Source organism: Pleurodeles waltl, chromosome 8 (assembly GCF_031143425.1).
Source record: "Pleurodeles waltl isolate 20211129_DDA chromosome 8, aPleWal1.hap1.20221129, whole genome shotgun sequence".
In the NCBI taxonomy this organism is placed as follows: Eukaryota; Metazoa; Chordata; class Amphibia; order Caudata; family Salamandridae; genus Pleurodeles; species Pleurodeles waltl.
Window position 1 is genome coordinate 1397999492 of NC_090447.1, and position 14307 is coordinate 1398013798.

Sequence of the window (14307 nt, forward strand, 5' to 3'; positions counted from 1 at the left end):
TAGATAACTTTAGGACATATGGTATTTGAATTATCTCAGTGGGACCGTATATATCAAACATCACTTTATCCCACACAATCCCATCTGGAATTGGCACTGCAGAAATGTTCACAAAAGACAAGTCTCTTTAGACCCTATGTGATGAAAAATGGGGTTTCAACACCTCCTCCACCTGCTCAATCGCTGATCTCTCAGGAAGAAAATTACCATGTATTAATAGAAAAAAGGTAATTACAAACCCAATCCAAAGAAAAAATGCTAGCATAGTCAATAAGAGCCACAGATAAGTCCATGGAAAAACAAAATACGTGTCTTGAAGCCAACACATCAGCTTACGTAGGCCTGACAGGTCAGTAGTCGATGAGGCAAACGAGTCTGATAGACCATCGTAGTCGTCGGGCAAGTAACCAGAGGCAGTTTGTGTAAAAGGCATCGCCGTATCCAATGGAGGCGTTGGTGTCTCGCGTGGTGGCACATTGTAGATAGCACCAACCGTCACGTCAGTAGTCATGATGACTTGATCAAAGGTGTCTAAGTTATTTGTTGTCAGTGGAACTAATGCAAGATCATCATCCACCCTCCCCAAGCTCAGAGAGGCAACAGTGTTGGTATAGATAACTTGAAGCAGAACATCTTCTCCAGTAGTGAGAGGGATTCGGGAACTACTGGACGTTCCTCCTGGTCTGCTGTGTAGAATCGGCCACATGTTGTAACTTGACATTGTCAATGGAAACAAAGCGATTTTCTTTGGCACCTGGCAACGGTGGTAAAATAACAGTTCTTGTTCCGTGTATCCCCAACACAGGGACTGGTGCTCGAAAAGAGGGGCCAAATTATTTTTTCACTGCGACCTTTTCACGCACAAGATCCCAAACCCTGGGAATCCAGCCGGTAGGTGTTACTGGCACATCCTTAATTCCTGCAGAGGTAGCACTTTAGGAAGAGTTATCTTCACGGAACTTCTGTAATTCCTGTAAAACAGTGATACAATCATTTATGTCAAAAGGCGTTTCTGCTGCCTCCACACCAGGACCATCAAGATCTGGAACAAACATTTGTGTTCCGAACAGGCACTCATATGAAGTACGACCCCCCAAGGACCTTCTAGGCAGGTTATTGAGTGCTCTCTGAACTCCATAGCGCTTCTTATTACCCTCAGGTTGCTGTTTAGCATTTTCTTTACTAATTTCCCCCTGAACTTGAGGCTTTTGTGGTCTAGCCCCTAGGCTATCTCGACCAATAATGGAATATGTTTCTGATATTATTTTAGGCAGTTCCCGCTCCTGATCTTGTTGCAGGACGTCACGAAGATGCATGTGAACTGCAAGTGCAACTGCTTCCCCTTTAAGATTGCATAAGATTATTGAAGAAACCGTGGCAAAGTTGCCCTCCAGTTGCATTCCTAAATCTAAGGCCGGGGCTGCCCCGTATTCATCCTGAATTTGTTTAAGCACTTCCGGTAGGTTGGCCAATGTCAGTGTACCATGTGCCGGTCCATGACCGCCATGGCGGAGGGCGGCGGAAGCACGGTGCTTCCTGGGCGATTCTGACCGCGGCGGTAAAGCTGCGGTCAGAAAAGGGGAGCCGGCGGTTTCCCGCTAGCCCAGGGTACCCGCCATGGCGGCGCTGCTTGCAGCACCGCCATGGGGATTCCGACCGCCTTCCCGCCAGCCTGTTTCTGACGGTGTCCACCGCCAGAACCAGGATGGCGGGAACGGGTGCCGTGGGGCCCCTGGGGGCCCCTGCACTGCCCATGCCACTGGCATGGGCAGTGCAGGGGCCCCCTAACAGGGCCCCACAAAGATTTTCACTGTCTGCTTTGCAGACAGTGAAAATCGCGACGGGTGCCACTGCACCCGTCGCACCCCTGCAACTCCGCCGGCTCCATTCCGAGCCGGCTTCATTGTTGAAGGGGCTTTCCCGCTGGGCCGGCCGGCGGTCTTCTGGCGGTCGCCCGCCGGCCCCGCGGGAAAGCCAGAATGGCCGCCGCGGTCTTATGACCGCGGAGCGCTCTTTCGGCGGGAACCGCTTGGCGGGCGGCGACCGCCGACCGCCGCGGTCAGAATGACCGCCATAGTCAGTATTCTATATTTGTCCTGAGGTCCCATATGGGGAAATACCGCCTCCAGCGTATTAATTTTCTGTGCCAGCCAAAAGGGAGTCTTCTCCCGTTTCGCTGGGAGTTTACCCATAATAGAGTGTACAGTTACCAGGTTTATACCTGCTGCTACTGCATGTGGTTGTGCTGGAGCAGCACGCGCTGGGTTTGTATTTAGTGTCTGCATCACAAATTGTACTAAGCGTCTATATGTAGCCGTTAAGTCTGTATACAAACGTCGAACTTCAGCCACCACCATATTTGCAACCGCAGGATGTGGTGTATATGTGGCCAATAAAGGCCAGGTAGGACCATCATTACTTAGTGGACCAAACCTTACTGGTAATAATGTATGGGGTAGGGCACCATCAAGCCAATTATTATGTTCTTGATAAGATAGAGGTATCTCTAGGTATGCGTGCGCCCTGTACTGTCCGGGCGCGTTCGCCACTGTATATGTGTGAAATGTATTTGTGTTCCCATCAACTGCGGGAAATATGACCCAAGAGTAAAAAAGTTCTGTTCTATAGGCTGCGTGGGCGGCCACCACAAACGTGACTGGACCACCCTGTATCGTAAGACCATTTGCTAGATAAAATGTGCTGTGAGCGGTTGTCTCATGTTAAGAGCTATTTGTATTACCTGGGGATTTGCCATTTCGAAAAACAGTGAAAATTCAGAGAAGGCACACCAAGACGGGGATTTTCCTTTTAAGGTTCAAGCTTGAACAACCAACCACATTAAATAGGATTACCTGTACCGTAGTGGTGGAAATCCTCAGTGCCACGGACGTCTCCGTTAAAGGAACTGAGGGATCAATCTACTATATGAGACCGAGATAAACTGGTGGACCCGAAAATCAGAGCCAGACCAAACGTTGGTAGCGCCATGTCACGTAGGCTCTCATTATCCTAATGAGACTACTGGATTTTGAGCGGCAAGATCGTTCACAGTGTGGGGGGTCTAAGTCTGACCCACGGTGAAGGACACTTGTCACTCTAAATCCGGGTTTCGCTCCGGCTAACTAGCAGTGCCTCATCTCTCCCAAAGGGAAGAGACAATTGGGCAGCCAAGCACATGACATCTTAGTACTTCCCAGGGATGTCGTGGTCACTCAGGTCCAACCCGTTCTCTCGTACAAAGTGCGTTCTCATATATAAATGACAAAGGCAGTTTGAGTTTTAAAGATTGGTTTAACAAAACGACTGCGTTTTAGATAACAAGGCGTGAGCCGCAATAACCAGAACCATACAACACAGTAGGATTGAAATACTAACGAGAAGAGTGAAACATAAGAATAAGGCTATCATATTGCAATTAAATTATGTTCTCTCTAAGTTCTATTTTGAGCTCAGCAGGTTAAGCTCTAAGCCTGCCTTTCTGGTTTCCCCGGGAGGACATCAACCCTCATACCTGAGCAAAAACCTGTGATCTGGATCTGCATCTGCAACAGGGCAGTCAGCATCTAGTTGTGGGTTCCTGGTCGGAATCTCCCTCTTATGTGTACCGGGACTAGAAAGTGTTTTTATACTATTGATGTGAACTAACACCCCGATGTTCCCTACATAAGAATGTGTACTGTCTACGAACCATAAAGACTAAACTTCTACCACAGCTATCGGCAATGTACCAGACTGTATCCTTGACTGAAGCACAGAATGAGCAAGAATGTATTGTTTGAGAACACAGTGCTGAAGTAAGCTAAACAGTGTGATAGAAGGAAATAAAACAAGACCGTGAAACTGGTTATTGTAAAATAACAGTGCGAGGCTAAATAAAATGCATCTAGGGCAAAGTGCAAAGAGGCCTAATACGTTCAGCTAACGAACATAAAGCTACAATAAAAATGGCCACACTACACCCTCTGCCATATTATGATGCCATTATATCCTATGGACATTGTAACATGGCAGATGAGGTTTTCCGTCATGTTTGTGACAGAGAAACCCATCTGCAAACTCTAAATCAGGCCTCTCCGAAGTTAAAGAGTTCACCAAACCCAACACAGAGACAGCAGACTGTCCTTCCTCCCAAAACCTCTGCGAGAACCTTGCCACATTATTCCAATGAAAGTTCAACGAGATCTACAACAGCCATGACTGACCATGCCTCCGACCTTCATCAGCCCATTGGGAGCCATTCCTTGGGGTCATAATGTGGCAGTCGGATTGCCTGGAGTGTGGATGTCCGACCGCCACTGCCGCATTGGCAGTCTTAGGACCTCCAATGTCATAACCAGGGCTTAGGTCCTAAATATAACTACCTAATAGTGATCGCCAATAGGATAAATATATACATGTATATATATATATATATATATATATATATATATATATACACAATATACGCAATACAGCCCGTTGACTGTTTTCTGATTGCCTGATTGTTCCCCGAGTGTCTGCTGCCCTGTGTGATCGCGCTCCCCTCTTCTTTCTGTACCCCGAGTGTCTGCTGCCCTGTGTGATCGCGCTCCCCTTTTCTTTCTGTACCCCGAGTGTCTGCAGCCCTGTGTGATCGCGCTCCCCTCTTCTTTTTGTACCCCGAGTGACTGTGTCCGCCGTGTCTTCCTGCCCCCACTCGCCGTTTTTTCCCTCTCGACTGTTTTTCCCACTCACTTTTTGGCCTCCTCGTCCTTTTTCAGGCCTTTTTCTCGCCGTTTTTTCCCGCCTTCTGCTCCTCGCCTCTCCCACTTTTTCCCGCCTTTCGCCGCTCCCGCCTCCCGCCTCCCAGCTGACCCCTCCTCCCAGGCTACCCCCTTAAATGGCGTCCGCTGCGAGGCCGCGCAGCGGGCGCGCCGCTGGCGCGCCGAAGGCGCGCCTAAGGCAAGCCCGTCTGCGCCCGTCCGCGCCTGGACCGCACCCAGCGCCCAAACCCCTGGCCCCCGCAACCCCGCCAAACCTACGACTCCACCACCCTCGCCAGCCTCAACCCCGGCCGCACGCCGGGCTGCTACCGCACCACCCCGAAACGAACCCAAGCCCCTTTTACCTGCAGCAACTGCCGCTTCAACTGTCTACGGACTCACAACGCTCCCGTCAAAATCGACTCCCCCGGAAGCAATCTCCACTGCATCCTGGTTAACACCCGATCCGTCCACAGGCACGCCATCGAACTGTGGAACCTCATCAACTCAACGAACCCGGACATCGCCTTCCTCACCGAGACCTGGATGAACCCCTCCTCGGCACCCGACATTGCCATAGCCATCCCCGACGGCTACAAAATCATCCGGAAAGACCGCAGCAACCGCACCGGAGGAGGCATCGCCATCGCACACAAAAGCTCCATCCGTATCTCGACATACACCGACAACTCACTCCCCGACGCCGAACACCTCCACTTCGCGATCCACAGCGACCCCAAGACCACCCTCAGAGGCACCCTCATGTACAGACCACCGGGACCACGGACCAAGTTCAGCGAAGACATCGCAGACTTTGTCAACCCTCACGCACTATCATCCACCGACTACATCCTCCTAGGGGACCTCAACTTTCACCTGGAGAACCACACCGACAACAACACCACAGCCTTACTGGACAACCTCGCCAACCTGGGACTGAAACAGCTAGTCAACACCCCCACCCACCACGCCGGACATACGCTCGACCCCATCTTCTTCTCCAGCAAACACATCTCCTTCAGCCACACCACCGGACTCACCTGGTCGGACCACAGCTGTGTCCACTTCAACTTCAAGAAGACCACCGTGCACCACCACACCCAGCAACCACCAAGAAGACAATGGAATCGAACCACCACGGAACAACTCACATCGACCCTCGCTCAGAAACAACCCACCAGCAGCACAGACCCCAACGAAGCCGCCAACAACCTCACGAGCTGGATCTCCGACTGCGCCACCCACCTGGCCCCCCTGAAGACCCAAGCTAACACCAACAACCACAAAAAAAACTCCTGGTTCACCCCCGACCTCAAGGACTCCAAGAAAGAATGCCGCACCCGCGAGAAGACATGGCGCCTCAACCAGAACGAAGAGAACATGTCAGCCCTTAAGGACGCCACCCGCCAACACCACCAACGCCTCCGCGCCGCACGAAAAACAGCCTACCAGAACAGACTCGACAACAACGCCCACAACAGCAAAGAACTATTTGGAATCGTCAAAGAGCTCTCCAACCCCGACACAGAAAACAACTCCATCCCTCCCTCACAAGACCTCTGCGACTCCCTCGCTGCCTTCTTCCACCACAAGATCACCGACATCTACAACAGATTCACCACAAACAACACGAACCCTCCACCGGAACCCACCACCAACGACACCACCATCCTCACCTGGACCCCAACCACCACCGAGGAAACCACCCGCGTCATGAACTCGATCCACTCTGGATCTCCATCCGACCCCTGCCCACACCACATCTACAACAAAGCCGACAACATCATCGCCCCCCACCTCCGGGACATCATCAACGCATCTCTCACCTCCGCCACCTTCCCAGAGAGCTGGAAACACGCAGAGCTCAACGCCCTCTTAAAGAAACCTACAGCAGACCCCACCGAACTCAAAAACTTCCGGCCAATCTCTCTCCTGCCGTTCCCCGCCAAAGTGATTGAGAAAATCGTCAACGCCCAACTCACCACCGCCCTGGAAGCCAACGACTCCCTCGACCCCACACAGTTCGGCTTCAGAGCTAACCACAGCACCGAAACCGCCCTCATCGCAGCCACGGATGACATCAGATCCTTGACCGACAAGGGAGAAACCGTGGCCCTCATACTCCTGGACCTCTCTGTGGCCTTCGACACTGTCTGCCACCGTACCCTAATACGCCGCCTCAGCAACGCCGGCATCAGAGGCAAGGCCCTGGAATGGATCATCTCCTTCCTCTCCGGAAGAACCCAGAGAGTCCGCCTCCACCCCTTCAAATCTACAGCCACAGAGATCATCTGCGGCGTACCCCAAGGATCCTCCCTCAGCCCCACTCTCTTTAACGTCTACATGACCCCCCTAGCGAACATCGCACGCAAACACGGACTCGACCTCATATCCTACGCCGACGACACCCAGCTCATCTTATCCCTCACCAACAACCCCACCTCAGCAAGGACCAGACTACACGACGGTATGAAGGAAGTAGCGAACTGGATGACAGACAGCAGGCTGAAACTGAACACAGAGAAAACGGAGGTCCTCATCCTCGGCCCTACTCCCACCGCCTGGGACGACTCCTGGTGGCCTCCCGCCCTAGGCAGCACTCCCCAGCCCACCAACCACGCACGCAACCTCGGCTTCATCCTGGACTCATCCCTCTCCATGACCAGACAGGTCAACTCAGTGACCTCAGCATGCTTCAACACCCTCCGCATGCTCCGCAAGATCTTCCACTGGATCCCCATCGACACCAGGAAGACCGTCACCCACGCCCTCGTCACCAGCCGCTTGGACTACGGGAACACTCTGTACGCCGGCATCACCATCAAGCTGCAGAAGAAACTTCAACGGATCCAGAACGCGGCCGCACGACTCATCCTGGACATACCCCGCCACCACCACATCTCCGGACACCTGAAGAAACTCCACTGGCTCCCAGTCAACAAGAGGATCACCTTCAGACTCCTCACCCACGCACACAAAGCATTGCACAACCTCGGACCCAAACTCATCAACAACCGCGTCTCCTTCTACACTCCTCCGCGCACGCTACGCTCGACCGGACAAGCCCTGGCAGCCGTCCCCCGCATCCGCAAAGCCACCGCCGGAGGAAGATCCTTCTCTTTCATGGCAGCAAAGACCTGGAACTCTCTGCCCAGCCACCTTTGCGCCATACCTGATCACCTCTCCTTCAGAAGGCAGCTCAAGACCTGGCTCTTTGAGCACTGACCCCCCCCCCAGCGCCTTGAGACCCTTAATGGGTGAGTAGCGCGCTTTATAAATGCAAATGATTGATTGATTGATTATATACATACACCCATATGTATATATATATACAAAAGATAGTGGCGGTCGCCACTAGGTAGTTATAGTTAGGACCTACTTTCTACGGAAAAATATTTTTTTGTTTTGCTGATAACTTTGACGCTTTTGATAAATCTTCACGAAATTTTCAAAACTCATACTTTTCTAATTGAGCTTCTGTCTTGAATGTTTCGGGGTGATCTGTTAAGCGGGGGCCACGAAAAAGCGAATCCCAAAACATGTTTTCCCCATTCATTTTTCCATAGGACCTTTAGATACACCTAAAGCCCGAACCAGTGAATGGAATTGTACCAAGTTTGGCACAAAGGTAGATTCGGTTGTATAGATCATGCTTTTTGTGATTTGGTGTAAATCCGTTCAGTAGTTTTAGTGTAATTTAAGGCACAAAAATGTAGATATAGATGGACCCGGATCCTAAGTGGATCCACCGCTGCTTGATCTGCAGATCCACGCACCACAAGAATATTTTGATTGGCTGGCTGCAACCTGATAGAAAAGTGGTGGCCACCATTTGGTTTGTGGCATTGACTCAGGGGTGGGAAAAGGAGAGGGAAAAAACACATAATGGTCCAGGATACAGGTATCCTGGCCCCATAGGACACATAGGGGGGTTCCCTTGCCCAATTAGTCTTTTTTTTTCATTTGATTCGTGGACTCGCAGATCCACAGATCCTGGATTCACGAATACACTTGAGGTTTTCGAATCCAGAGAAAAATTGAAAACCCACTTTGGGGGTCATTCTAACTCTGGCGGGCGTCGGAGGCCGCCCGCCAGAGTTCCCCCCTCCAGAATACCGCACTGCGGTCAGAAGACCGCTGCGGTTATTCTGTGTTTCCCGCTGGGCTGGCGGGCGACCGCCAGGAGGCCGCCCGCCAGCCCAGCGGGAAACCCCTTCCCACGAGGAAGCCGGCTCCGAATGGAGCCGGCGGAGTGGGAAGGTGCGACGGGTGCAGTTGCACCCGTCGCGAATTTCAGTGTCTGCACAGCAGACACTGAAATTCTTTGTGGGGCCCTCTTACGGGGGCCCCTGCAGTGCCCATGCCATTGCCATGGGCACTGCAGGGGCCCCCAGGGGCCCCATGACACCCCATACCGCTATCCTGTTCCTGGCGGGCGAACCGCCAGGAACAGGATGGCGGTATGGGGTGTCTGAATCCCCATGGCGGATTCAGCAGGGCAGCGGAAAACCGCCGGGAGACCGCCGGTTTTCCTCTTCTGACCGCGGCCAAACCGCCGCGGTCAGAATGCCCTGCGGGGCACCGCCAGCCTGTTGGCGGTGCTCCCGCCGACCCTGGTCCCAGCGGTCAAGGACCGCCGGGGTCAGAATGACCCCCTTTATCAACACTCATGCTCTGCATGGCCAAAGGCCCTGGGCATCTCGGATATGGGTGCATGCAGGAGGGTTGGCCGCCGGGCCTGCGGGCCTGACCATTCAGACCCTGTGGTCAAACCCTGCTGCACACTATAACTCACGCCCTAAGGTAACTATAACTCGTGCCTTCGCCATGCAAGCTAATTACTCCATATTTTATATCACTGATGACAACTTCTTTGGCATCTTTGATATTATCACTGCAACATTTTCAATAAAATTATTGATCAGAAAACTGTGCATGGTGAGGCCGCGAGTTATAGTTACCTTAGGGCATGAGTTACAGTTACTTGAAATAACTCTAACTGCTGAATTTCAAATGTTTTGTGTGAGTAAATTCAGGACCTAGCTATATTGTCCCTGTGACCTTTGGTTTCTTCACTGAATATATATATATATACATATATATATGTATATATATATATATATATATACATAGAGAGAGAGAGAGAGAGAAAGAGAGAGAGAGACATAGATAGATAGATAGATAGATAGATAGATAGATAGATAGATAGATAGATAGATAGATAGATAGATAGATAGATAGATAGATAACAGGGACTTTATAGTTAGGCTGAGATTTCAAAAGTACAATAATATAGAAATTTAGCAGTCATAGTTAAAGTTATTTCAAGTAACTATCTCATGCCCTAAGACAACTAAAACTCGCGTTCCCACCATGCACAGTTTCCTTATCAATAATTTTATTGCAAATGTTGCAGTGATAATTTCAATAATGCCATAGAACATATCATGACTGATGTAATGTATGCGGTAATTAGGAGTGCATGGTGAGGGCATGAGTTATAGTTACCTTAGGGCACGATTTAGTTTCCTTAGCACGCAATAAAACCACTTGAATAATTAATGTGTGCCCTTTCACAGGCTATGGCTTTTTGAGCACATATATGTGAAAATCATGCTTTAAAATGTTGTACTTGACCTTGTTTTTCAAAATTTTGTTCAGGGGACCCTACTGAGTTCCATAAGGTCAGGTCTGACTCACTATATTTTCTTGCTCACTACAGTTCAGAAAACGTACTATACAACAGCATGGGCAGAGGTCATGTTAACACCCAAATATAAGTGGTAGATAAAATAGACATTGGTCTGGCTTGTAGTTTCATATTAACCATGCAGTTATAATAGAACTTCAACAATGTCAATTATTGTGACGCCATTGGGGCTAAGGTCATATGACATGCCTTCCTGATAAAATTCATGGTTAAAGGTCATGTGATGTCACTTCCTGAGATGTCTGCAATTTCAAAGGATATGTGGTGTGACTTTCACTACCCCTGGAATTTGGGGGAATAAACTTCCATGCACATTTCACAAGACACCATATCATACAGGCAAAATTGACCTAAAGCACAGTTGTGTGTTATTACATAAGTGCCCAACTGCATTAAAATTGCATTTGCCTGTACTATTTCAACCTGCAACAATACCACGTTTCACCAACTACATGTTTTCTCACTTGATTGCTTCTAGGTGCACAACAGAAGAGACCTCACATCACCTGCAGTACTGCCAAAGAGAAGGCCTTACACTTACTTTGGTCCTCCAAACTCTTCCGCCTTGCATCTTAGTGCCACTCCCAACTTAGAGCTTACCATGACCGAAAAGAAAGTTGCTCCTAAGAAAGTGGCCAGCGAGAAGAAGCAGCTTTCCACCAGTGGCTTGCCAAGCGCAACCTTTTTTGTGAGATGTTTGCCTGCCACAAAGGCCTTCGGGGAGGAACCTGGGTGCAGCACCCCGGCAACAACAGCATTACCCCAAGCCAAGCCCAAGAACATGTAAGGGAAAAGAAAAGTTCCAGAAAGCCTTAGATAGTTGGAAGGCGATGATGATGAGGAGGATGATGACGACAAGCCAGTTATTTGTGGAAGCTGGCACAGAGGAATCCAACATTACTATCCAACTTGCTCTGAGGGATGTGGTGCACGCAGTACCACTAGCTCCCATACTTGAACCAACACAAACCTCAGTAGAAGTATGTACTAAAGAGAGCTAATCAACACACCTACCTACCTCCAGTTCTTCTTCAGGCATTGGGGCAGTGGCCCAATAAGAAGGTACTTCTCCCCAGTTTGAGACTTTTTTATGATTAGCAAACAGGAGGGGCACATTGCAATATGCTTCATTTGCCACTCGAGTGTTCGTCGAGGTAAGCCTGGTTCACACTATGGTACTGGAGGCCACATTCATGCTGGTGGTCTGAACCACCACCAATGCAGCAGTCCAACTGCCACATTACATTGAGAGCTTCACCAGGATTTCAGATCCCGGCAGTCTGGAGGTTGGTGGTGGTCCTAATCCACCAGGGCAGTGCTGCAAGCAATGCTGCCATGGGGATTATGACCCCCTTCTCCGCCAGCAGTTTCATGGCAGTAGAACTGCCAGGAAAAGGCTGGTGGAGAACCGGTGTAGGGGGCCCCTGCTCTGCCCATGCACTTGGCATGGGCAGTGCAGGCCCCCCCCCCCGGCCAGCACCATCTCAATGTTCAATGTCTTCTTTGCTGACAGTGAACATTGCAAGGGTGTTGGTGCACCTTGCAGAGTACAGCATTGCCGCCATCTTGATTACGACCTGGAGACAATGTTGTAGCCTGTTTCCCACTAGGCCAGTAGGCGTAAACTCAGGTTTCCACCTGCTGACCTAGCAGGAAACTCTTAATCACGCTAGCTTGGAGGTTGCCGCTTAGGCTGTGACCTCCCTGTCGGGAGTTTGCAGATAGGCTTTCCCATTAGCTAAACTCATGATAGGGCCCATGGTGACTGCACCATGATGCACATTGAGTCTGCCACCACCTACACCTCAAAAGTCTCCTACGTCAGTTGCCCAACAAAAGAAGAAAATCCAGGCTACAATTATGGTTATATTCAGGCAGGAGGGGCCCTATGACCACAACCAAACAATGGCACGTTTGTACAATGGGAAGATGGCAAAAATGTTAGCACTGGAGCGCCTCCCTTTTTCTTTTGTGGAAGGAGTGGGATTCTTAGAGTTTCTGGCAGCCATATGCCCGAAATGAAAGGTTCCAAATCGGACCTATTTTGAAAGAGTTGCTGTTGCAGCACTGCATCAGGATGTGCTGCAATTCGTTGGACAAGCCTTGGAGCAAAGTGGTGTCCACACTATCCACCTGATGACAGTCATGTCGACCAGTTGTCAGGCGACGGATTACATGTGCATCACTGCACATTAGATCTCTTTTCTTGGGGTAAAGCAAAAGCTATCTATAGGTCTTGGCCCTGAAGAAAGTTTAAAGATCATTTGCTGGCATTTCCACAGTAGCCATGTTCACCATGGAGAAATCACACACAGCTGCAAACATTTTGGAGGAATTTAATTCCAAGGTCTATGAATGGCTATGACCCGGAGGTCTCCAAATTGGATGTGTTGCAACGGAAAATGGCAAAAAAGAAGACATAGGCCCTCATTACAACCCTGGCGGACGGTGTTAAAGCTGCGGTAATACCGCAAACAGGCCGGAGGACAAAAAAAGGGAATTACGACCCTAGCGGAAACCGCCAACTAAGACAGCCACTTTAACACACTGCCCGCCACGGCGGTACAGACAAACAGCGCGGCGGTCACCGCCAACAGACAGGCGGAAGACAATGTACCGCCCACACTATCACAACACACCAATCCGCCACCTTTTCCGGGGCAGATTCACCGTGGATAAAAACACGGCAGAAACAGCTTTTGCTATGGGAAAACGCTCACCTCAACACATCCCACGAGGAACGAGGACACCATGGAGCCGGAACTACAAATCTTACCTGCCCTTGCATTCCTGCTCATCTACAACCAACAGCGACGTAGGCGCAGAACATACCGGTGAGTACTGCACATACGACACAAGGGATGGGGGAGGCAAAAGTTACGGGGACACCCACCAAACACCCCCACCCCCACCCTCACATATTACAACATACACACCAATGCATACACAAAAATCACATGAACAACCCACAATCCCCCCGGAAGAATGCAAAGACAAAGCGAATAGCGGTCAAACTTTGTATTGTGCCAATATACTACTCATTAAAAAATATACGGATATATATCATGAAATCTGTCAAAAATAAATGTACAATACAAGAAGTAGTGCAGATATGTATACAACAATGTCCGTGCACCAAAGTCCAAAAATGCATGGGCGACGCCCACAATAGATACCTCACCAAAATCCGAGTGAACACTGCCGGGGCATCAGATAGAAACAATACAAGCACCTCAGGGGGAAGGGAAGGGGGGCACCTCAGCCACATGAATGCGAAGCCAGATCCACAACGGGGCTCTATGACCATTGATGTATCCTGGGGAGTGCAAAGCCACAGTCTCTCAACTCACTTCAGTGGGTGGGTTGCCCACTGTTACATCCTGGGGAGTGCAAAGCCACAGTCTCTCAAGTCACTTCAGTGGGTGGGTTGCCCACTGTGCCATCCTGGGGAGTGCAAAGCCACAGTCTCTCAAGTCTCTACAGTGGTGGCTTTCCCACTGAACAATCCTGGGGAGTGCAAAGCCACAGTCTCTAAAGTCTCTACAGTGGGTGGGTTGCCCACTGTTACATCCTGGGGAGTGCAAAGCCACAGTCTCTCAAGTCTCTACAGTGGGTGGGTTGCCCACCGTGCCATCCTGGGGAGTGCAAAGACACATCTTCGCAAGTAGATGCAGTTCTCTACTGGTACTGGGTGGGACTGGTGCCCAGACTGGATGAGTCTCCCCGTGAAAGTACATGTCCTGTCACAGTCCCAGCTGCACATGGGAGAACGATGCCTGATGTGCCGTACTATTCATACCCACACGGTCTTTGCCCTGTTCAGTGGTCTTCACCATGGCGGTCTTGGCCTTGTTCAGCGGTGCTTTGCCATGGCAG